This window comes from Lagenorhynchus albirostris, chromosome 7, assembly GCF_949774975.1.
Source record: "Lagenorhynchus albirostris chromosome 7, mLagAlb1.1, whole genome shotgun sequence".
Lineage (NCBI taxonomy): Eukaryota > Metazoa > Chordata > Mammalia > Artiodactyla > Delphinidae > Lagenorhynchus > Lagenorhynchus albirostris.
Window position 1 is genome coordinate 91875441 of NC_083101.1, and position 24271 is coordinate 91899711.

Sequence of the window (24271 nt, forward strand, 5' to 3'; positions counted from 1 at the left end):
GCCATTCCTGGCACAAATTCTGTTTGGTTATGTCGGACTATTTTTTTACTGGAACATAAATTTGATTTACTGGTCTTGTAGTCAGAATTTAGCCAGTTTGTGGACAGCAGCCTTCAGGATGCCCCGATGATCACACTCTGTATTCACACCCTTGTGTCATTCTTCCCACACCATGCGGACTGAATCTGGGGCTCATGCTCTTAAGGAACAAATAGGCAGAAGCGATGGCATTGTCTCTGTTGGTTGCATATAAAAAGACTCTGGCTTCCCTCTTGGGTGTCCTCCTGACTTTCTCCCTCCCTCTTTGCAGGAAGCCCACAGCCATGTTTGAGCTGCCCTTGGGAGAGGCCAATGGCTGCTGTCTCTTTTGTCTGCCAGAGAGGACCTGAGGCTGACAGCCACGTGAGTGAGTATGAAGCAGACCGAACCCCTGTCAAGCCATCAGATGACCCCAGCCCCAACCAGCAAGGTGAGTGCAGCCCTGCAGAGGACACAGCTGAGCCGAGCCAGACTCCTCACCCACAGAGACAGTGGGATAAAAAATATGTGTTGTTTTAAGCCACCAAGTTTTGGGATAATTTTTTAGGCAGCAATAGATAATTAATACGATAATCTTAACTAAAATTATCTTTAGGTTTTGGAGTTGGGAAACTATCTTATGATATTTAATGAATTGGGGTAAGTTTTTACAATCTTTTTCTATGATGAAATTATTTATTCTTTTTAACTTTCAAATGAGCACTTGTAAAATAATTTAGGAATCAAAACTTTTGTTTTTAGAAGAACTCTTTATTAATTCCTTCAATCTTTTCCACTGTTCTTAATATACTCAGATATTTCCTTTCTTGAGTCAGTTTGGGTCATTATTTATTTCCAGAAAATCATTTGTTTTATTAAGATTTTTCAAATTTATTCATGGACATGTATATGATATTCTCTTATTAATCTGGTTATAACCCCTTTTGCATTTCTAACTGTTGATTTCATGTTCTTTTTCACTACATTTTTTCTAGGCTATCCATGTATTATTTGTATATGGTTTGGAGACTCTGAAAGTAGCAGCTCTTGAATTTATGTATCAATTTAGTATTTATTAATATCTTCTAGTAGTTGCTATTCTGTTTTCTTCTATTCATAAGGGTGATTTGCTTATTGTTGATGGTGTTTTGTAAACTTTGCTTAGATTATTCTTGTTTACTATTATTGTTTATAATGTAATAATTGAAGGTTATTAGTACTGTTCTGCAGGTTCTCATTGTGAGGTTTTCTAAAGTGATTTACTTTCCTCGTTGACACATTTTTTTCCACTGGAGTGTTTTATAAATTCCCATATCTTCAGATATGGGGATATATGTATATGTATAGTTGATTCACTTTGTTATAAAGCAGAAACTAACATACCATTGTAAAGCAATTATACTCCAATAAAGATGTTAAAAAAATTCCCATATCTTCTGTGTGTGTGTGTGTGTGTGTGTGTGTGTGTATGCATGTGCACACATATGTGTAGTTAATTTCTAGCTTTATTACTTTGTACCCTGTGACAGATAGGATGGCCATGTGTCCCAGTTTTCCCAGGACACTCTCAGCTTACACTGTGTGGGGAAATAAAACTTCCCCGGTTTTCTCAGTGCTCCTGTAAAAGACCTGCTTCCTGATATTCCTCACATGCCATGAGAATTCCATCTGGAGGATGGAATAGTAGTTACTATTTCTACTAATAGTAGTTACTAATTAATACTAACTACTAATAGTAGTTACTAATTCTCATTCTTTTGTCTAGTTAATTTCTTAGATCCATAAGAATAATAAAACTTCTCTTGTCTCCCCAAGAAGGCCAAACAATACAGACCAACCTCCCCAAGGTGGCAAAAAGGGAAGCAACTCTCTCCCTAGTTATAGACATTTCAAGGAAGAGTGAGCCTCAGAACTTGGAAAACTCTCTAAGTCTAAAAAGCCAAGACACACACACACACACACACACACACACAAACACAGGACTGTCTGGCCCCTGGAGACTTTATATATCAAAAGGTTGAATTAAGGACTCAGGCCCATTATATTTCCAAAGAGACCCTTTCAGAAGGATCAAGAACAGCTGCCTCCTTTCCTTTATGTGCAGAGAAGAATCCTTTTCCCTCAAACCTTCACTTCATCCTGCCACCCGTATCAGAAACATTCCCCCCGAGCTTGCCTCCTGTCTCTCCAGGGTTAAAGACCTGGACCAAAGGGGTGTCAGCACACTTGATCATCTTGTATGGTCTGTGAGGTTTCATTAAGAACTTGGTCTCTGATGCTGTTTGTTTCCCATAACTGCCATAACAAGGTTGAACAAACTGGGTGATTTAAATAACAGAAATGTATTCTTTCACAGTTCTGAAGGCCAGAAGTCTGAAATCGAGGTGTTATTGAAGCCAAGCTGCCTCCAAGGGCTCTAGGGGGAAATCCTCCCTCCGCTTCCAGCTTTTGGTGGTGGCTGGAAATTCATGGTGATCCTTGGTTTATGGCAGAATAATTCCATTTTCTATCTCCATCTTCACAGGGCAGTCTTTCTGCTGTGTCTGTCTGAGTCCAAATTTCCCTCTTCTTACAAGGACGCCAGTCATTGGATTAGGGTTCACCCTACTCCAGTATGACCTTGTCTTAACATGATTACATCTGCAAACAAACATTCTATTTCCAAATATGGTCATATTCACACATCCCACGTGGACATGAATTTGGGGGGGAAACTATTCATCCCAGTACATACACATTCAGGAGAAAATTAACAAAGATGAATATTAAAAGCCCAACATACTTTTCACCTCAGCATAATTATTAATAGCTCCCCCTTTCACTCTCAAAAGTGTTCCAGGGACTTCCTTGGTGGTCCAGTAGTAAAGAATCCGTCTTTCAATTCAGGGGACGCAAGTTCAATCCCTGGTCAGAAAACTAAGATCCTACATGCCACGGGGCAACTAAGCCCATGTGCCACAACTGCTGAGCCTGCATGCCTCAATTAGAGAGCCCACGCACTCTGGAGCCCGTGCGCCACAACTAGAGAGAGAAAACTTGCACGCCACAACTAGAGAGAAGCCCTCACCCCGCAACAAAGAGCCTGCACGCTGCAAGGAAAGATCCTGCATGCCGCAACTAAGACCTGACGCAGCAAAAAAAAAGTGTTCCAGTTTGGTTGATAAATGGTAAGGTCCCCAATGGCAGACTTTCATATTGTTCAATAATAACAAGTTCTCTATTTCTGCTCTCTTGACATTAGGTGTGGCCGTGAGAATAGTTCTGGTCAATAAAATGTGAGAAGTGACATTTGTGAAGCCTTTAACTGTCAGTGCTCAACTCTGCTGCCCTCACAATATTATCAAATCAAATCCAGCCTGTACTAAAATAAAATATCACCAACAAGTAGAGTGTATCTTAAGAATGCAAGGCTATTTTAACATTAGGAAATCCATTAAGGTAATAAACCAAAGGACTAAAGGTGGGGGAAGGGTGACCCTCTTAGTGATAATAAAATAAAATTCAACACATATCTGAGATTTGGGGGGAAAAAGAATCAATAAACTTGGATTAGATAAAACCTTATTTATTGATAAAAATGTATCTGGCAAATTACACCCTTAAGTTGAAATATCAGAATTCCTATTAAATTCTGGAAGACAGGAACACTTACTGTCATTACTTCCATTCCACAAGATATTTCAGGTCCTGGCCAGTGGAAGAAGAAAATCAGAGGATCTGAGTTAGGAAGAAAGAGGGAAAGAATCACCTATTTACTGATGTGTGATCATTTAACTAGAAAGCCCAAGAGAATCCATTGAAAAAGTGTTAGAAATAGCAACAGAACTCAGCAAGATGATCAAAATAATATATATGTATAAAAGCTAATATCTGTATATACATTTTTAAATGTACTGAATTTAAAAAGTGATCCATTAACAATAATGACAAAAATTATACAATCCTAGGAGCCTAACAAGAAATGTGTAAGATCCTTATGAAAAAATTTACATTTTACTGAAAATACAAAAGGCCTATATAAATGAATAAATAATGCCACATAGTAAGACTCAAAGTTGTAGAAATAGAATCCCCCAAATTTAGACTCAGTTTTGTTTAAAATTATTGAGACCATTAAGTCATAAGTAAGAGGGGTATTTAGTGAGAAACCTTGAGAGAAAGATTGTTGTCATTCTTGTGCATCTAGCTAAAGGGCAATATTTAGCGAGTGACTGAGATGAGGAAGATTAAAGAATGCTTTTATTTGGTGATCTCAAAAGACTGACAAATAATTATGGACCAATGAGACAAGATTCTTCATTTTAAACTTATACATAACTACGTTTCTTCTTAAATGTTTAGAAAGTAAGAGTAGGATGCCCCTGTCATAGTCAATTTATAACTATGAAGGTTGCTAATCAAAAAACTCAAGGATGATCTATAAACTGCATTTGTTGGAATGTTAGAATGTTTGTTACAGAAAATTGTATTTATTCATTGAAATTTAGAAAGAATGTTTGCCATAAAATTTCGAATTTGTTCACCTACATTATCATAACTACCCACCAACTCTGACCTCTCTGATCTTATAAACATTAACTCTGTCAATATACAAACATTATGTACTATCTTAATAATTAGGAAGAGTACATCTAGATATTTCTCCCTCCTGAGTTTTAAAACTACAATAAAAAATCCTGTTCTTGAACAACTTCAAATCTGTGTAACTTAATCTATAAATTTAATACAACCTCACAGAATATTTTATGAAACTCAACAAGATAATTCTAAACTTCATTAGGAAAAGAAAACACATGGAAGAAGCCAAGAAATTTTTCAAAAGAAGAAATGAAAGAGAAAATGTTCCTGCCAGATATAAAAGCATGAATACCATACGTATATTACATGATACATTACACACATTCTAGCAATTCAAATACTGGCAAGGAGTTGGACACATGAAACAATGGGATGAAATAGAGATTCCTGGAGCAGTTACAATGGAAAGTTAGATCCTTTTCTCATGTTGTACAAAAATAAATTCATAATTAAGGCATAAACATACAGAAAATACTTTAGAAGTTTAGAGGGACTTCCCTGGTGGCACAGTGGTTAAGACTCCATGCTCCCAATGCAGAGAGCCTGGGTTTGATCCCTGGTCAGGGAAGTAGATCCCACATGCATGTTGCAACTAAGAGTTAGAATGACACAACTAAGGATCCTGTGTGCCGCAACTAAGGCACTCGTGTGCCTCAACTAAGGAGCCCGCCTGCTACAGCTAAGACCGGGTGCAACCAAATAAATAAATAATAAAAATATTAAAAAATAAAAGTATAGAAGCATAATTTACAAAACCATGTAGAAAAGACCTTCTTAAGAAAGACACACAGCATGGAAATGATAAGCGTGTGATAACTTGACTACATAAAAATTTAAAACTTCTATACAACAAAAGATTATAAACAAAGTAAAAAGATGAGAGAACCCAGCTTCCCTGGTGGTACAGTGGTTAAGAATCCGCCTGCCAATGCAGGGCACACAGGTTCGAGCCCTCACCCGGGAAGATCCCACATGCCATGGAGCAACTAAGTCCGTGCACCACAACTACTGAGCTTGCTCTCTAGAGTCCATGAGCCACAACTACTGAAGCCCACGTGCCTAGAGCCCGTGCTCTGCAACAAGAGAAGCCACCGCAATGAGAAGACTGTGCACAGCAATGAAGAGTAGCCCCTGCCTGTGGCAATTAGAGAAAGCCTGCGCACAGCAACAAAGACCCAACACACCCAAAAAAAAAATTAAATTAAATTAATTAATTAAAAAAAAGATGAGAAAACAAATATATGCACTATGTCTATAAAGGGTTTATATTTAGAGTATACATTTATTTTAACTTTTATAAATCAATTTTTAAAAATAGACAAACAACCCAATAGGTAGTTAGACAAAGGATATAGACAGTCATACAAATGGCCTATAGACATATAGAAATATTTTCACCTTTATAATGATTGTGGAAATTAGTTTAAAAATCTATTATGTATTATGTTATCTTTCTCAGAATGACATTCTCTCTTTGGTAATACACTATAGAAAAGAGAATAAATTGGTACAGCCTTTTTTGAAGGGCATTTTGGCAAGAATGTATTGCTATTTTTAACGTGCATACTTGGAGTAGAATGAGTGTCACTTGTCAGCATTCACCCCCACTTTGCTGTAAGAAGAGTTTTCATGTCTGTCCACTGCCATGAGACTCCCAGGGCCCACCCCTAGGCCAAGAGTACATCCTGTATTGTAAGACCTAAATTTTTAAGAGCCGCCTTGACATCTTTGAGCCTCACAGGGCTCCAAAGTTCTAAGTGAGTTCCCCTGCTCTCAACAGGTGTGACCCCCAACCAGCAGGAAATATTCCCCTTCCACCCAGTCCTCAACTTAATGGGTTTCACCTCCCTGTCAGCCTGTGGAAGTATTTAAACAAGCCAATCACATCCTCCTGTGGGAATGAGGGGGAACCCCTTGTTATGCAAAAGCCTGCCTCCCACAGCCCTGCTGTTTCACTCTACTCCCAAGTGCACCCCTGTGTGACCCTGCACAGTGTGTGGAGTCCTCCTTACTGAGGCTGGAAGAACTTGTGACTAATAAACTGCTGTCCATCTCATCTGTCCAGCATCAGCACTGTGTGTTTGGCCACTTCGTACTACTCAGTGTAGGGATCCCACCTTCAGCAACAGGGACCTGGGATGAGAAGAATATAGACCTGAGCCTCATCCAGGAGCAGAGGAGCTGGTGCTGTGCAGCCCTTATGTGAGAAAAAATGTGCATCACTGGCAGTGTGGGCTTGTTTGTTACTGTAGCAAACCTGAATGCTACAAATATCCTCTTACCCAGCAGTTCCTCCTACATGTGTGTGTGCTGGAAAACACTTATAGTCCGGAGGGACACAGAGAAGCACATAGCAGAATTTCCAGTGGAGCATTGTGTGTACTCCTAAAAAATTGGAAGCAATTTAACTTCCCATCAATAAGGAACATTCAAAACAATGTCAATCTACACTATGTAAAACCACACAGCAATGAAAAAGAATGGGTTAGAACTGCTGCCTTAACAAGCTTTACTCCTGAATAGCAACACGCATTGTGATTCCACTTATAAAATAAGTAAATAAAACACTATTTACAATTGGAAATGTTTATAGGTCCATATAGAGCTATGCATATGCATAGAACAGAGGTTTGGAAGTTTATTCACTGAAAAATGAAAAACTTACTTTTTTTTAACATTACTAATAGCCCTTTTTTCAGATTTTTTTTAATGTGGACCATTTTTAAAGTCTTTATTTAATTTGTTACAATATTGCTTCTGTTTATGTTTTGGATTTTTGGCCATGAGGCATGTGGGATCTCAGCTCCCTGACCAGGGATCAAACCCACACCCCCGGCATTGGGAGGTGAAGTCTTAACCACTGGACCACCAGGGAAACCCCTGAAAGGCTGACTTCTGACAAGGGAAAGTGGTGGTCAAAAGAAACCTTTAACTAACATCTGAGTAATTAAAATAAATGAGATGAGAAGCACTTCTGGACTGTCTGTGTGGATAGACATGGACCCTCTCCCCAGCAAATGAGTCAAAACTAGTAAAAATTATATTTTTTTAAAAAACCCAATTATTTAAACTCTCAATAAGTTGTCCTATGAGCAAATGGAGAAATATTTACTCAAGAAAGCTACTGTCTCAGTAATAACAGAAAGTCTATGCCTTTTGAGCGTTGACACACTTCTATCCTTACCTCAGGGTGACTGAAGCTGTACTCTGCCCAGATGTGGCCAAGAAGATGGAACTCCCTCTTCCCTACCTCCCAGTCAAGAGCTACAATACCTTCTTGGAAGGGGAGACCACCAGCACTTGCATCCCTCAGCTCTGTGTTGCAGAAACTCTATTCCAGGCAAGCATGGCCAAGAATCTGAGTCTTCCTTCCTCTACTCAGTCCCTACTCTAGGGCAGAAGCTTCACTGCAAGTAGGGCAGGCTGAGAATTCTAGACCCCCATCACCTCCACCCAGTACCCTGATAAAGCAGAGGTTCTATACTAGGAGGAAAAAACCAAGAAATGCAGGCGCTACTGCTCCAAACCTTTGCCTGATCCAGAGCAGGGTGTTGGTCTGAGAGAAGCGGGCTACTGTTCCAGCTACAAGTCCCAGAACAAAGACACAGAGGGTCTTTCTGGAGCAAAGCCATGCCAGGGGAATGAAGGACTCTGTATCTGTCCCTAATGGGACAGATTTTATTTAGAAAAGTACTTGGGGAAGTTCAAGCATAAGAGTACTCCAAGGATATTTTAGTGGTGAGCAATCTTGGAGACTTCTATGATAGCAATGAGTGAAATAATACACAAACTGAAGTTTAACAAAGAGAACCAAGCAAAGAGACAGCTAAGAACTGTCCAGGTTCTGAACAAGCTTTAAAGATTGGCCCCAAAGTCTATGCCCATTAAGAAGTTCAGCTTTAATTGGATAAGACTGGGGAGCAATTTATGCCCCAGGGTGTCATTCAAAACAATACAGCAGTCAGCTAATTAACAAAGGCAAATAGCTGGTATCTATTGATACCAATAGAGGCAGACAAGCCAGAAGCTTAAAAGTGATATCACAGGAAGAGACAGAGAAAGACTAGCTATAAAACCCCTGGCACCTGGGGGCGGGAGGTTGACTGTGAGCATGTATCTTTTCGATGTCTCCAAATAAAGTTTTTAAGTGTATAAAATTACAAAGGAAACCAATTATACTGAAATATAATTATCTGAATATTTTACATTGTGAGAGAACAATGTGAGTCTTGTCCTTAAGGGATTTATAGTCTACTTGGCTATGTATTAACCTTATCTGGCTTAACGTGCCACGGAGTGACTAAGCCCATGCGCAACAACTATTGAAGCCTGCACACCTAGAGCCCGTGCTCTGCAGCAAGAGAAGCCACTGCAATGAGAAGCTCGTGCATCGCAATGAAGAGTAACCCCCACTCGCTGCAGTTAGAGAAAGCCCGCACGTAGCAACAAAGACCCAACACAGCCGAAAATAAATAAATAAATATTTTTAAAAAGCCGTTATCTGAACTTCATGTAGCAGCAACACCAGCTACATCAGGAAGCATGTTCCAAGCTCTGCTCTAGTGCTGGTCAGCTGCAGAGCCCTGAATAATTAAACTGTTAGAGTCTGGTTTTCTCATTTGTCATAAAGGATCATAGCATGTTCAGAGCAATTGTGAAGAAATAGAGCACAGAGAACTTTTTATAAATTGTAAAGCAAGATACAAATGCTAATTATTTTAAACACTGTCAAAGAAAAAAAAGTGTCCCACACTGAGAACAGACAAACCGTGTTCTGGGTCTTCCTCACTGGCCTGAGATATTCACAAGTGGCACCTATTTAAGAGGAGACTGTGTGGTGGGGTCCTGGCCTCTGTCTAACATCCCTGAGGCTTCTGTGTGAATCCATCCTATGGCCTTAGGCCCCCTATCAGTCCCTTGCTTCTGAGATTCGGTGATTTCTGATCAATAGTTGCCTTGCTTGGTGCCTCCCATCATCCAGTTGATAGGGATAGAATAAGATAGTTACACAGCTAGAAATCCCACTAGGGGAAGCTAGATAGAGAGAGACTTTAGGAGATCACCATAAGCTAGACACCAACCAGAAAATGCCCAGAACATCTGGCAGCTAATCAATAATCAGAACATTTTGAAACTAAACAGACTTAGGCCACTACCATAGAAAAATGGATACAAGACCTGAATTTGGCCTTGGGAGGTCAATAAGATAATGGAACCTGAAAAAACTGCATTCCTGCATGTAGCCAAGGCAGAAACATAGGTGAAAGGGGAAAGAAACTAGGTGAAAGGGGACATTATAGCGAAACCTGAGATGAATTACCGTATTTTAGTATATGTTACCACCCTTTTGTTAATATACATATGATTTTAAAAGCGCCATGACAGTCCCAGTTAGACTGTATAGGGTCAAAGGAGGAAATGATGATGTAAGCCTTTATGTCTACCCAAGAATGAGGAAGAAGGTAGTCTTCTTCCCGCTCTAATTTTTCTCTGATTATAAAAACATAGCCCTCTTTGTTCTCAGGGCTGCACTCCCTTGCCTGCCAGCTTGTATCTCTCACAAGCGTCCTATGCTAATAAACTCACTCTTTGCCTGTCACTTTGCCTCTCACTGAATTCTTTCTTCTCAGTAAGTCCTGAGGCCAGGTGTGCAGCTTCAATCAAATGACTGTGGATTCGAGTCCCCTCCTGAGTCAGAGACTGTGGGTTCGAGTCCCATCTGAGGAGTACAGTTTCAGTGTGGGGCTTCTTCTGTAAAGAGTGATGGGAACACCTGTTCATGACTTCATGAAACAAAACTGAAATCATTACCTAGTTAGCTGCTCACAGATTAAAATCTGCAAACTTGATTTCCCGAGTACAAACCCCCAAGATTTTCAAACACACTCTGCTGCAGGTCACCTCTTCATCACCTTGCTGGTTCCCTGATGATAATCTGGTTGATAAACAATGACATATGATCAATTTGTCTAAGATGTTTTGTCTTTATCACCACTGTTATTAATATTAAAAGTAGTGAGCGTTGATACGCCCCCAAACTGCCTTTCATGGTCTCTAGCAGACATAATTCCTTTCTCATCCTCTAGGTTTCTGAATGTTTGAATTCAGTGTGAATTCACTCGCCATGAAACTGCAACTAAACCATCAAACACAATGGACAGGCTAAGCTCAGTATACACTGGGGGTTCTGAGTGCTGCCCCCAGACAAGCCCCTGCATCCTTGTGAACCAGTTAGAGATGCAAAATTCTCAGACCCACCCCCAGTCCTGTGATATCACAGCCCTGTCTCCCCAAGCCTGTCTCCCCAAGCCTGCTGGTAGCTCTGATGCTCACTAGAGTTTGAGAAGCCCCAGGTTAGAACAGCAGGAATGGTTTCTTTCTTTGCCCATCTGTAGCTGTGATAAACAAGTTTTTGGGGTTCTCGCTCTACACTCAGTTTATTTGAAAAGCAGATTTCCAACCAGGGTTCATCCCACCATTAGGTAAGAAACTACTGTTTTTAAATACAGGAAAAAGATAGACCTGTATCAACTGGGGACAGATAGAACTGAGGAATCCACCCCCACTGGCTGGGAATGTAGTTGAAAAAATGTGCTTAGAATTGAACCAAAGATGAGAAACCAGGAGAATAACGTTGTTCTCACCTTCACAGCAAAGGAAGACCTGACAGGCCCTAAATGTCCTGCTTCACACTGTGGAGAAGAGGAAAATCTTTTTGACATTACATTTTTTTTCATTTTTAAAAATTGAGGTATAGTTGATTTACAATATTATATATGTTTCAGGTGTACAGCATAGGGATTCACAATTTTTAAAGGTTATACTCCAGGGACTTCCCTGGTGGTCCAGTGGTTAAGACTTCACCTTCCAATGCAGGGGGTGAAGGTTCGATCCCTGGTCGGGGAGCTAAGATCCCAAATGCCTCGTGGCCAAAAACACCAAGACATAGACCAGAAGCAATGTTGTAACAAATTCAATAAAGACTTTAAAAATGGTCCATATCAAAAAAATCTTTAAAAAAAAAGGTTATACTCCATTTATATTTATTACAAAATATTGACTATATTCCCTGTGCTGTATAATATATCCCTGTAGCTTATTCATTTTTTACACAGTGGTTGGTACCTCTTAATCTCCTACCCCTATTTTGTCCCTCCCCCTTACTTTTTATTCTTATTAAAAGCCACTATCTTTTTGATGTTAGGTTCATTTTACTCATAGCAGTTATGTCTGTTTCAAGTTATCATTTTAAAATGTATTTACTGATCTCTTTCTGTCCCCTCCCACAATGAAGGCAACCTTTTTATCTGGAGCTTCTGGGTCTCCTCAACTCCTGGGACAGAGCCTGAGGCATCCCAGCCCTCTAAACATATTTCCTAAGTAAGTCAAATGAAGGCTTTACACCCTTTGGAAATGAATTACATTCTTGCTCACAAAAAGGACCACTAAGGAAAAAATATGGTATATTTGTCAGCTCCAGCTACCATAACAAAATACCACAGACCAGGTGGCTTGAACTACAGATACTTTCTCACATTTCTGGAACCTGGGAGTCTGAGATCAGGGTGCCAGCATGGCTTGGTTCTGGTGAGGGCTCTCTTCCTGGTTTGCAGACAGCCGGCTGCCTTCTCACTGTCCTCACATGGCAGAGAGAGGGCTCTGGTGTCTCTTCTTCTTCTTTTAAAGGCACTAATCCTATCTTGGGGCTCCACCCTCATGAACTCATCTAAGCCTAATCACCTCCCAAAGACCCCACCTCCAAATACCATCCCACTGGGGGTGGAGGCTTCAACATGTGAATCCTGGGGGGACACAATTCCGTTAGTAGCAAGTGGGTTGTTCTAAGAATTTGAATTTCATCCAGGGTTTAGTCAGTGATGAGTAAGAGAGCCACTGTTTGTATTAGAAGATCGTAAATTATAATGGTTGTGGGGGTGGGAAGGGACTGAGGGTAGGAATCCAGGATCTCACAAAGCCACAGACAAGTCTCCCATGTGAACCAGATGCTTAGGGATGGGGCAGGGTTGAGTTCTATGGATGTGACAACATCTTCCACTCTTCCAAGAAGAGGTCAGGGCTGCATTGACAGCATGCTCCTTCCACTCCTCAGTGTATCTTCCAGCATCAGGTTCAGGAGATCTAGAGCTTTGAGGGGTTCTTTTGAATTTCCCCAAAATGATATGCAAATTTTTCTGGGGAGTGAGTCTGTAGCTTTCATCAGAATCTCAAAGGAATCTAAGACCAACAGAAGACTAGGACTCCTGGGTCTGACTGCATCCTGCTGAGGTGGAATAATTTTGTAAGGTAGGTATGCCCTCAACTTGGTTGAATTTTCTTTCTGTAGCTTCCCTGGAGGGAGTCCATAGAATGCCCAACTCAGCATGAGGTCGGGGGTCTCTCTGTAGCCAAGAAGGGTGGGGTGGAAAAGGGATTACACAGATGCACACACGAGATGCAAACTTCCTCCTCTTCCACTCACAGCTGATGAGCCACCTCACACTCAGTGGGAAAACAGAATCCACCAGAGGAAACACCTCCTCCCTCCTTCTGATCCACACTGGCATGGAACAGGCACAATCTGACTATGGCCAAGCACATGCAGCCGTTCCCTTTGGCATCCTAACCTGTTCTGGCCTCTCCTGTCACTTAACAGCTTTCCCTGAACCCACCCTACTTCCGGCACACCTTGCTTGTGTCTTCACTCCTTCCATGAACTCCAGCCTCTTCAATTAGACTTCCAGCTCAACCACTCCACTGAGATTACTTTTCTCCTGGCCACCAATGGTCTGCCTCTTGGCAAATCCAGTGAACGCCCAGTGTGTTCATCTCATTCAACCCAGAAGGCCAGTCCCCCATTTTGAAATCTCCTCCTAATTGAACTTCCCTCTCATTCCCTCTCCTGGCTTTGCCATAGCCCTGGAGGTCCCAGCTTCACCACTTTGCTGGCTTATACGTCTCTCTTCCAGCACCCTGGGGTTGGCATGTGGAATGAAGATCTGACTCTACTTTTTGATGTTTGATGACTGCCTTTAAGCCCCCTCACCTCCCTTCCCTGCTGGTGCACATCTGGACACACTGGTAAGAAATTTGGTGCTCCTTCCTTTGGCACCATCAGGAGACTCAAACTGAATGAGCCCCTGCCTGTGCGGCAACCTACAGCTTGGCCCACCCGCTAACCATGATGAAACCCCGAGCCAGTCTCCCTTCATTGTGCTCTCAAGCCTTTTGCACCTGCTTGCGAAGGCTGCCCTGCTCTCCCAGAGACCTCATTTATGTAAGTGAAGGGGATCAAGATATGCCACCCCAAGTATGCTCCTTTGGCATAGAGATTATTTTAAGCTAAAGGCAATTGAGATACAACAGATGCCCTTCCCTATCTACCTGAAAGCAGGGCACCAATTTCACTTGAGAAAGGTGATCCCTCCCTCATATCAGGGAGAGAAGAGCACTCTTATCACCTGAGACAAGGAGTCAACACAGACTTGCACTTACATAAACAGACCTTACTAAAACTACCCTTATCTCTCATTAGTTCTACTATGTATTTCCTCATCACTTACCCACAATTTATTGTCCCTTGAAGCCCAATTCCCCTTCCCTTTGTTAAAATGGTATATAAGTCTCTGAGTCTAACCACTTCTTTGAGTTTTCTTTCCCGTGAACTCTCATGCACATAAATATTAATAAAAATTGTGTGCATTTTCTCCTGTTAATCTGCCTTTTGTTAGCTTAATTCACAGTCCCTCTTTACAGAATATAAGAGCGTAGAGGAGAAGTTTTTCCTCCCTGATGTTAAGTAATAAACCTCTTCATATCATTTTGCTGTGTATGTGGCTTTATCAGTCTTGACATCAGAACCTAAATTAGGTGGGGCGAGGGGGTCTCTCCAGTTTTGCAGGAACAGTCACTGACTCCTCTTTTCTAGTTATACTCACACCTTTGCTAACGTTATCCAGTCCCATGGCTTTAAATAACATCTAGATGCTCCCCAAATAATAGAGAGCCCAGAATCCTCCCCTGAACTCCAGACTCAAATTTCTACTCCTTAGTTACTACTTCAATATCTCCAAGTTTAAATTTAAACAGAATTCTTCAACAACAACACATTAAAAGCATCATACATCATGATCAAGTGAGATTTATCCCAGGGATGCAAGGATTCTTCAACATCCGCAAATCAATCAATGTGATATACTATATTTACGAACTGAAGAATAAAACCCATTTCAATAGATGCAGAAAAAGCTTTTGACAAAATTCAACACCCATTTATGAAAAAAATTCTCCAGAAAGTGGGCATAGAGGGAGGCTACTTCAACATAATAAGGACCATATATGACAAACACATAGCAAACATCCTTCTCACTGGTGAAAAACTGAAAGCATTTCCTCTAAGATCAGGAACAAGACAAGGATGTCCACTCTCACCACTACTATTCAACTATTCAACTTCCACTATTATCTGGAAGTCCTAGCCAAGGCAATCAGAGAAGAAAAAGAAAAGGAATACAAATTGGAAAAGAAGAACTAAAACTGTAACTGTTTGCAGAAGTCAGGATACCATACATAGAAAACCCTAAATATGCCACCAGAAAACTACTAGAGCTAATCAATGAATTTGGCAAAGTTGCAGGATACAGAATTAACACACAGAAATCTCTTGCATTCCTATACACTAACAATGAAAGATCAGAAAGAGAAATTAAGGAAACAATTCCATTCACCATCACATTAAAAAGAATAAAATACTTAGGAATAAATCTACTAAAGGGGGCAAAAGACCTGTACTCAGAAAACTACAAGGTACTGATGAAAGAAATCAAAGATGACACAGATGGAGAGGTATACCATGTTCTTGAATTAGAAGAATGAATACTGTCAAAATGACTATACTATCCAAAGCAATCTACAAATTTATTGCAATCCCTATCAAATTACCAATGGCATTTTTCACAGAATGAGAACAAAAAAATCTTATAATTTGTATGGAAACACAAAAACCCTGAAGAGCTAAAGCAATCCTGAGAAAGAAAAACAGAGCTGGAGGAATCAGGCTCCCTGACTTCAGACTATGGCACAAAAACAGAACTATAGATCAGTAGAACAGGACAGAAAGTTCAGAGATAAACCCATGCACCTATGGTCACCTAATCTATGACAAAGGAATCAAGAATATACAATGGAGAAAAGACAGTCTCTTCAATAAGTGGTGCTGTGAAAACTGTACAGATACATGTAAAAGAATGAAATTAGAACAACTCCCTAACACCGTACACAAAAATAAACTCAAAATGAATTAAAGCCCTAAATGTAAGGCCAGACCCTATAAAACTCTTAGAGGAAAACATAGGCAAAACACTCTCTGACATAAATTGCAGCAAGATCTTTTTTGATCCACCTCCTAAAGTAATGAAAATGAAAACAAAAATAAACAAATCGGACCTAATTAAACTTAAAAGCTTTTGCACAGCAAAGGAAACCATAAACAAAATGAAAAGACAACCCTCAGAATGGGAGAAAATATTTGCAAATGAAGCAACCAACAAGGGATTAATCTCCAAAATATACAAACAGCTCATGCAGCTCAATATCAAAAAAACAAACAACCCAATTCAAAAATGGGCAGAAGATCTAAGTAGACATTTCTCCAAAAAAGATATACAGATGGCCAAAAAGCACATGAAAAGATGCTCAACATTGGTAATTATTAGAGAAGTGCAAATCAAAACTACAATGAGGTATCACCTCACACCAGTCTACAAACAATAAATGTTGGAGAGGATGTGGAGAAAAGGGAACCCTCCTACACTGTCAGTGGGAATGTAAATTGGTACAGCCACTATGGAGAACAGTATGGAGTTCCCTTAAAAAACTAAAAATAGAGCTACCATATGATCCAGCAATCCCACTCCTGGGCATATATCTGGAGAAAACTATAATTCGAAAAGATATATGTACCCCAATGTTCATTGCAGCACTATTTACAATAGCCAGGACATGGAAGGAACCTAAATGTTCATCGACGGATGAGTGGATAAAGAAGATGTGGTACATGTATACAATGGAATACTACTCAGCCATAAAAAAGAATGAAATAATGCCATTTGCAGCAACATGGATGGACCTAAAAATTTTGAGTGAAATAAGTCAGAGAAAGACAAAATCATATATTACTTATATGTGGAATTTTAAAAAATGGTACAAATGAACTTATTTACAAACAGAAATAGAGTCACAGATGTAGAAAATAAACTTATGGTTACTAGTGTGGAAAGTGGGGAGAGGGATAAATTAGGAGATTGGGATCAACATATACACACTACTATATATAAAATAGATAACTAATAAGGACCTACTGTATAGCACAGGGAACTCTACTCAATATTCTGTAATGGCCTATATGGGAAAAGAATCTAAAAAAGAGTGGATATATGTATATGTATAACTGATTACCTTTGCTGTACACCTGAAACTAACACATTGTAAATCAAATATATTCCAGTAAAAATTTTTTTAAAAAACAGAATTCTTCACTTGTCCTTTCCCTCCATCCCAAATAAACAGCACATTTACCCAGTTTCAAGCCAAAGCCCTAGAATTTATCCTTAACTCCTCCTTCCATTCATGTGCCACATCCAATTTGTATATGCCCTTCAAGGTATCTCCACGTAGCCGCTGAATCCTCCTTTCCATATAGTGCCCACTGCCCGTCCAGCCACCATCACTTCTCATCTGATGGCCACATGTGTCCTTCTCTCCACTTTTGCCCCTTGGCAGTGTTCAGACCAGGATGCTGAACAAGCGTTTGTAATATGAAGGCTCATCTCTCTCGCCTGCTTACAGCTCTGCCCACTGGAATAAAATCCATCCTTGATTTCAGGAGTCTGCTTGCCTCTTCCACTTTTCTCTCTCTCTGAGCTCCAGTCAGACTGTGGGCAATCTGTCACTTCATCACATTCGGCCATCCTACCTGGAAGCATTTGCCTGGGCAGCTTCCTTCTCCTCTGATCTTAGCATCCTTAAAATCCAGCTTCCATGCCCCCTCCTCCATGAGACCTTCCCGACCATCCTTAAAACTACAAGCAGGTATGAAAACTTGAATTATCCTGTTTACCTGAGTGCTAATTGTTTTATATCTTCCTGCAAGTATCTCCTTCAACTTGACAATTTTCCTCTCTCTGCCATGGCAGAATTTCTTGAACCTGGCATCTTGCTTCTCAACACTGTATGCTTTCATGAGAGTAAATGCTATTTTTCCAATCCCAAGCACAGAGCCTTACAATAATACACACACAATAATCATTTCTGTATAATAATAGATGACCGCATGTACAAATAAATGAGTAAATCACATGTCCTGGAACAGGGCTCTGTTAACCATCAGCTCAGGATATGTGAATTAAAAAATAAAATATTTGAATATAAATTTACAAAGAGCAGAAGAAAGTAAAGGTAAACATTTGTCCATTTTCTGTATGGGAAGATATGTGTACACTTAATATAAATGGAAGAAATTACAAAGTAAAAATTTGATGTCATGGATTGCATTGAAAATGTAAAAAATATAAAATGTAAAACAATTTTTACATTTAAAATTACATACCACCAAGAGAGAAGGAGTGTGTAACAAACATGATGAGCTTAGTACTCTTTAATATTCCTGATTTGTACATAGTGATTAGAGAAAACATGACCCCTAGAGTTTAGTGAGGGCAGAGAACATAAGTAAACTATTTATTAAAGAGGATTAAAAGAAGAGAAAGTATATTCCACCTTACTAGAAATCAAAAATGCAAATTAAAACAATAAGATATCCATTTTTGTCTCTCAAATTAGCAAAAGGTTTCAATGGCAAAACTGTAATGAAACAGCTGATGGGAAAATAATTTGGTATAATTTTGTGATTTTTAAAAAATGCCTTAAAATGATTTTATGAACACTAACCCAGTAATCCCACTTCTCTGAATTTATCTGTAAAGAAATAACCAGAAAAGGCAGAAAAGATTTATGCACAAAATTTTATGTTACTTAATTAAAAATGTATCTTTGAAACAATTTAGGATATTATTATTTGAGTAAAAGTTAAGTAAAATGTAGCTCATTTATGTGAAAGACTATAATAAGGCCACTAAAATGTTTACAAAACCTGTGTAATGGCTTGAGAAAATTCCTGTGACATAATGTAAAGGAAAAAAGGAATGATATGAGAGGATACATTCATGTGGGCATACATAGAAATGTACTAAAAAGAAACAGAAAGATGTATAAACAACCAGAAAGAAACATAGAGTTTCTTCCTTCTCTAAGTATCAAATATTTATAATTCCTGGTAACTCTACAGGTCACAAATGAGGTTTTAATATTTTAGCATCATAAATATTTGTTATTGGCCACATTCAAACCCAGTCCATTCAGCATCCTTCCATCTGAAACCTGTTGTTTTACCCCAGGCCACACCCATCTAGTCAACCCATCTCTCACTGGTCCACAGGGTGTTAGGCGTCCAAGGACACAAGGTAAATATAATGTGCATTAACTAAGTTAAAATTTGAAATCTTGAAAATAATGCAGAGCTTCATGAGGTTGATGAAAATCTCAGGGAAACACTGCTCAGATCAGGCTAAATCTGCTGCGAAAAGATTTGTCCCCCTAAAAAGGATTATGTAATGGTTAAAGAGAAGAAAATAAAGATCAATGCTGTCAATGAGAATGATTTGAGTATCAATTTGAGAAGCCCTAAGAAAAGTTTTTTTTTTCTTTTTTGTCAATTAAACCTTTGATGGTTAGGCTGTCAAATTCAAAAGTAAAGTGAAGAAAACATCCCAGGCCAAGTTGGTGGTGTGCGCATGGGCAGGGAACCAGAGAAGTCTGGAAGGGCGATGGGACCACACTCTAGGGATCCTGGAGCTCCAATTGCCTTAGGTCTTCAGTTCCCCAAGTCTCTGCCCAATTTTCAAATCCCATCTGGGGCTGATGTGAGAAAGGGTTGGGTCATGTACAAGGCCAGAGTGCCCCCTCTGAAATGATCCAGCCTGGGGACTAACCTAAGTATTTATTATAGGAAGAAGGTGCTGTACAGATGAAAAAGGAAATGTGCAATTTTAAGGAAGAGAAATCAGTGGGCATCTAGAAGACCTAAACTATATTTCAGCATTTCCAGATCCTGGGCTAATTAATTCCAACCTCACAGACCCTAGCATTGGAGACTCTTAGTAAGTGTCAGCCTCCTTCCTGCCTTCATTCAAGTTCTGAAAAATTCTCGTCCACCTGCACACCTTCCAGGCTTCACGGTTATGACATATTTTCATAATTAGTTTGAAGACAGATTCACTGCTTTATTCGAGAGTCTTGTCACTTAAAATATTAACTGCCATTAGATTTTGCAGTAGGTGTATCCAGAGGTTATCACCATAGCAGTAATTTCTAAGCTAAGACTCTACAAAAGTGGCCTAGAAACTCCGATTTGCCCTTTGTTTCTCCCTGACATTTCTCAGTTTGTTTCTCATGTACTTATGTGATTAATAGAATATCACTTGGTAAACTAAATTCCCAAAACATGAATAGTTACAGTAACATAGCAGCTGTGACAAATTACTCAGTCCTGTCTTGCCAGACAAATATTTTTTTTTCAGATTTCACATTCATAAAATAAAACTGTGTAAACATTCTAGCTAGGAGTATAGAATTTTAGCTTTTCCTAACCAAAGTGGATCACGTCACTCTAATACAGTGTATTCAGATTATACAAATCTACACTTTCTGACTTGCGCTGTACATCAGGGGTCCCCAACCCCCAGGCCGTGGACCGGTACTGGTTCTCGGTGGGTTGCACAGCAGGAGGCAAGCAGCAAGCGAGCAGAACTTCATCTACCTCTCCCCATCGCTCGCATCACCGCCTAAACCATTCCCCCCCTCCTCCCGCATCCCGGCCATTGGCCCATAGAAAAATTGTCTTCCACAAAACTGGTTGCTGGTGCCAAGAAGCTTGTGGACTGCTGCTCTGCATTATGAATATCTGCAGTGGTAAATAAAATGCCTGAAAAACAGTGACCGTCGTGAACAAGGAAAAGTGTCGTTAATAAACGCTCTGAAATATTATACAACAGAGAAACTTTTTGCTGAAGATCTGTGGGTCAAGCATGATTTCTCTTTGGTTTCGAAGCATGTTTATTTTGTGGAGAGATGTAAGAATAAAACAAAATGAACCAAAAAGACATTTCAATGATGGGAAGTAGAATTGCTTGATGACGCTGTCTATGCAATTCACAAAAATATACAGGTTGTTAACGTATTTAGCTGTTCAGCCTCTGCTGGGCATGCCCTTTTTCATCAAGCATTCCACTTTGCTCCCCAGGCAACCTCTCCATCCCACCTCAGCTGATCACCCTTTCCTGAGCAAGATTCAAGCCTCCACCTCCCTAGGAGGGGCTTTCTCAGCTGACAAAGGTCCACAGTCCTCACCAGCAATTCCAAAATCCAGACATTTTCAAAGCCAAATCTTTGCCTGAGTTCAAGGCACCAAAGCCCAACCTGTGGTTTCTTATATTCTTCATTTATTTCACTTAGTATGAATAATCATATGATTCATTGCACAAAATATTAATATGTTTGATTTGGGGCTGCTGCCCAGCCCTGACAGAGGTGTTTTATACTAGAGAATGTGCTCCCTATCACTTTTCTAAAATCTGAAAGCTCTCAGTCAGTGAGATGTTTCTAACCCCTACAGGTCTCAGTGAAGGGATCTTGCACCTGTGTATGTTGGGTAAGAGGATCCTACGCCTTCGTTTACTCTTGAGTTATTCCCTGGCAGGTGCCTTCATGGTGCTGACCCCTCCCCACCCCTGGGTATGGCCCTCTGATTCTCCAACACCAGCTGGTGTCCAATTCAATTCAATTCCACCATCTATTCAGAGATGGAGTTAAATCCCACAAGTTGAAAGGCTCAGTCCCAGGAGACCACCCCCCACCTCAAGTGCCAGTCCCAACGGCCATTCATACCAGCCCCATCCTGAGGCTACTGAGGGGCCCCACCCTGAGTCACTTCATTAGCACGAACTCAGATCTGGTAGAAAGGGGCTCCTTATGAAGAGCAAGACCCTTCTATCCTCAGGAAGCCCCAAGGATTTTAGGAGCTCTGTGCCAGGAACCAGGGACAAAGACCAGATATTTTTTTTTGCACCACAGTCCCAAGCACAGTACTGTTGGCTGTCCATGCGGTGGAGACCCAGAGCAGGGCTGGCCACCCTTCCCTCCTCTGCTCCTGACCCTGTGTCCCCAGGGCCTCAGCTAGTTCACACAGGACCTTTGCGTGAACTAGGAAGGCAAACTGAAGAAGCCTTTGCTTGCCCTGGCTCCCATCCCAGGGCCCACAGCATGGCAAGCCGAGCAGGCTGCATTTCAGCCCACCCGCCCACATCATCCCTGCAACAGCCCATGTCCTGCATTCATTCTGCATATCCCATAGACCCCAAGGCTGCACAGCCTGACCACACTGACAGGCTGCATGGGTTTTAGAAAGTGATTCTCTGTTCTGCTGACAACCAGCCTGAAATTTTCCCAGCACAAGAAACACCATGTTTACAGTGGAATATAGATAATACCAACAGAATGTAGACAATTCTTCTAATAGAGCACAGACAAGGTAGCTGCCAAAATGACCAGCAGCCCATTACCCAGTGACAACTCTGTGCTTATCAATGACCTCCGAAGGCCGTTCACCTCACTCCTCCACAATGCGTTTGAGAGCTCCATTGGAGGATCCTGCTTCCTGGTGGGCAACGTCCAGCCCAGAGCTGGTGGTAACCTCCCTTGTCACCCAGCGCAGGCTCAGCCCCATAAAAGCCCACCCAAGGGACTTCCCTGGAAGTCCAGTGGTTAGAACTCTGCGCTTCCAAGTCTCCCCCTTGCTGAGCCTCTCTCTCACTCCTCTGGGACGTTTCCTCCCCTTGCAGTAAAAAGCTAATAAATCTAGAGGGTGCCCTTGGCAAGTTCTCTAAAGGAAAATTTAACATGGAAGAGGGAAATGTTTAAACGATGGGCCAAACGTGATCTCCCCTTTAGTTTAGTGAAAAACACCCAAGGAATTACACACATGCCCTCAGTCTGTGCATATCCACAAAAGAACTTCCTGCTTCCACCCCTCTACTCACATTTCAAAAAAACCCACCTCCACCTGTAGGAGTTTCTACTCCCTGGACCCCCTCGCTCCCCCAGGTGGAGGTGCAGGAAGGAGCTGGCCTGGGGCACTCCACCTCACAGAACCCTCCCAGGAGGCATGGGCCCTTTAGAATCTCCAAACTCAGTTTAGTTGCCACATACTCGCTTTATCCACTTGATTGTCCAGTGGGCCACGTTTAAGTAGTGCACACACACATTTACACAGCCACATACATACTAAAGACAAATGTTAATTCTTAAGGGGAAAAAATATAGAGATTTTGATTGACATATATGCACTACTCTATATAAAATAGATAACTAATAAGGACCTACTGTATAGCACAGGGAACTCTACTCAATACTCTGTAATGGCCTATATGGGAAAAGAATCTAAAAAAAGAGTGGCGATATGTATAACTGATTCACTTTGCAGTACAGCTGAAACTAACACAACGTTGTAAATCAACTATACTCCAATAAAAATTTTTAAAAAAGAAAGAAAATATATAGTAAACATTATTTTGCCAGGGCCACCTCTGACGGTGACACAAACTCTAGTGAAATCTTTAAAATGATTGTGTGTTAGGAGTTGATTAATTCTCAGCCAAGGATTGCCTCATCCCCAGCTGTGTTTTGGATGTACAGGGTAGGATGAAGATCGTGTTTCATTTTCCAGATATGCGAGCAGTCAGGTGAGCTGAGTGCCTCTGTCCTCTGCAGACTGGTCGTCATTCTAATTGGAGCTACTCACGGGATTTCAGATTGCTGGAGGCTCCAGTCCTTGGCATGGGCAGCATTCTGAGCCCCAGTGCCAATGACAAGTAAGACAAATTAGCCAGTTCACAGGAAGGAATTTTTCCTTGTGGCACCTGACCTGTATTCTAACTCCTACAGAACAGCACACAGGAGGGGCCTAACAATGAGCATGTGTTTCATCTTGTTCTTTTCATGCTTTCAGGAATAAGGCACAGGGATCTGAGCTGAACACCAGAAGAGCCGTTTGCTAAGCATGGGGGTGAGATCAGGAAATATTGTAATCAAAAGAAAAACAAAATGTGTAACATGAAGGACTACTCTTAATTTGAATTTTTATAAAAAATAGGTATTATTTTTGAAATCTGAAAAATAGTTATAAGATAGCAACAATCTACACAGATGTAAAAGGGGAATAATATTTATAAATATTTTATTTATATAGTTATAAAAATAAAATAGCAGTTTACTCTGAAAGCAACAGGGTCTTAAAAAACATAGAAGTTCATTTCTCTCATGTGATGATAAAAGTGCAACCAACTCAGGACTGTTGAAAAATGTAGATTTTATTATTATCCAGGTATGGTGAGGACAACAGATCAGATGGTTGTCATTGAAAAGACAGTTTGTTACCCACAGTTTCCAAGAGGTGGGAGCATGCCATGCAGGGCCACTCAGGGAAGCACCAGGATCAGCCAGGAGGCAGAAGAAAAGGAGGAAATGTCAGCAAAAGACTTTTTTTGTGGTTTCTGCAGGAAGGAAC

The 24271-nt window shown here is 40.6% G+C and overlaps 1 pseudogene; it reads left to right on the forward strand.

Moving 5' to 3' along the window:
- The first annotated feature begins 351 nt into the window (after positions 1–351).
- Positions 352–24271, forward strand: part of LOC132522676 (NADH dehydrogenase [ubiquinone] 1 alpha subcomplex subunit 3-like) — a 98503-nt pseudogene continuing 74583 nt past the window's right edge.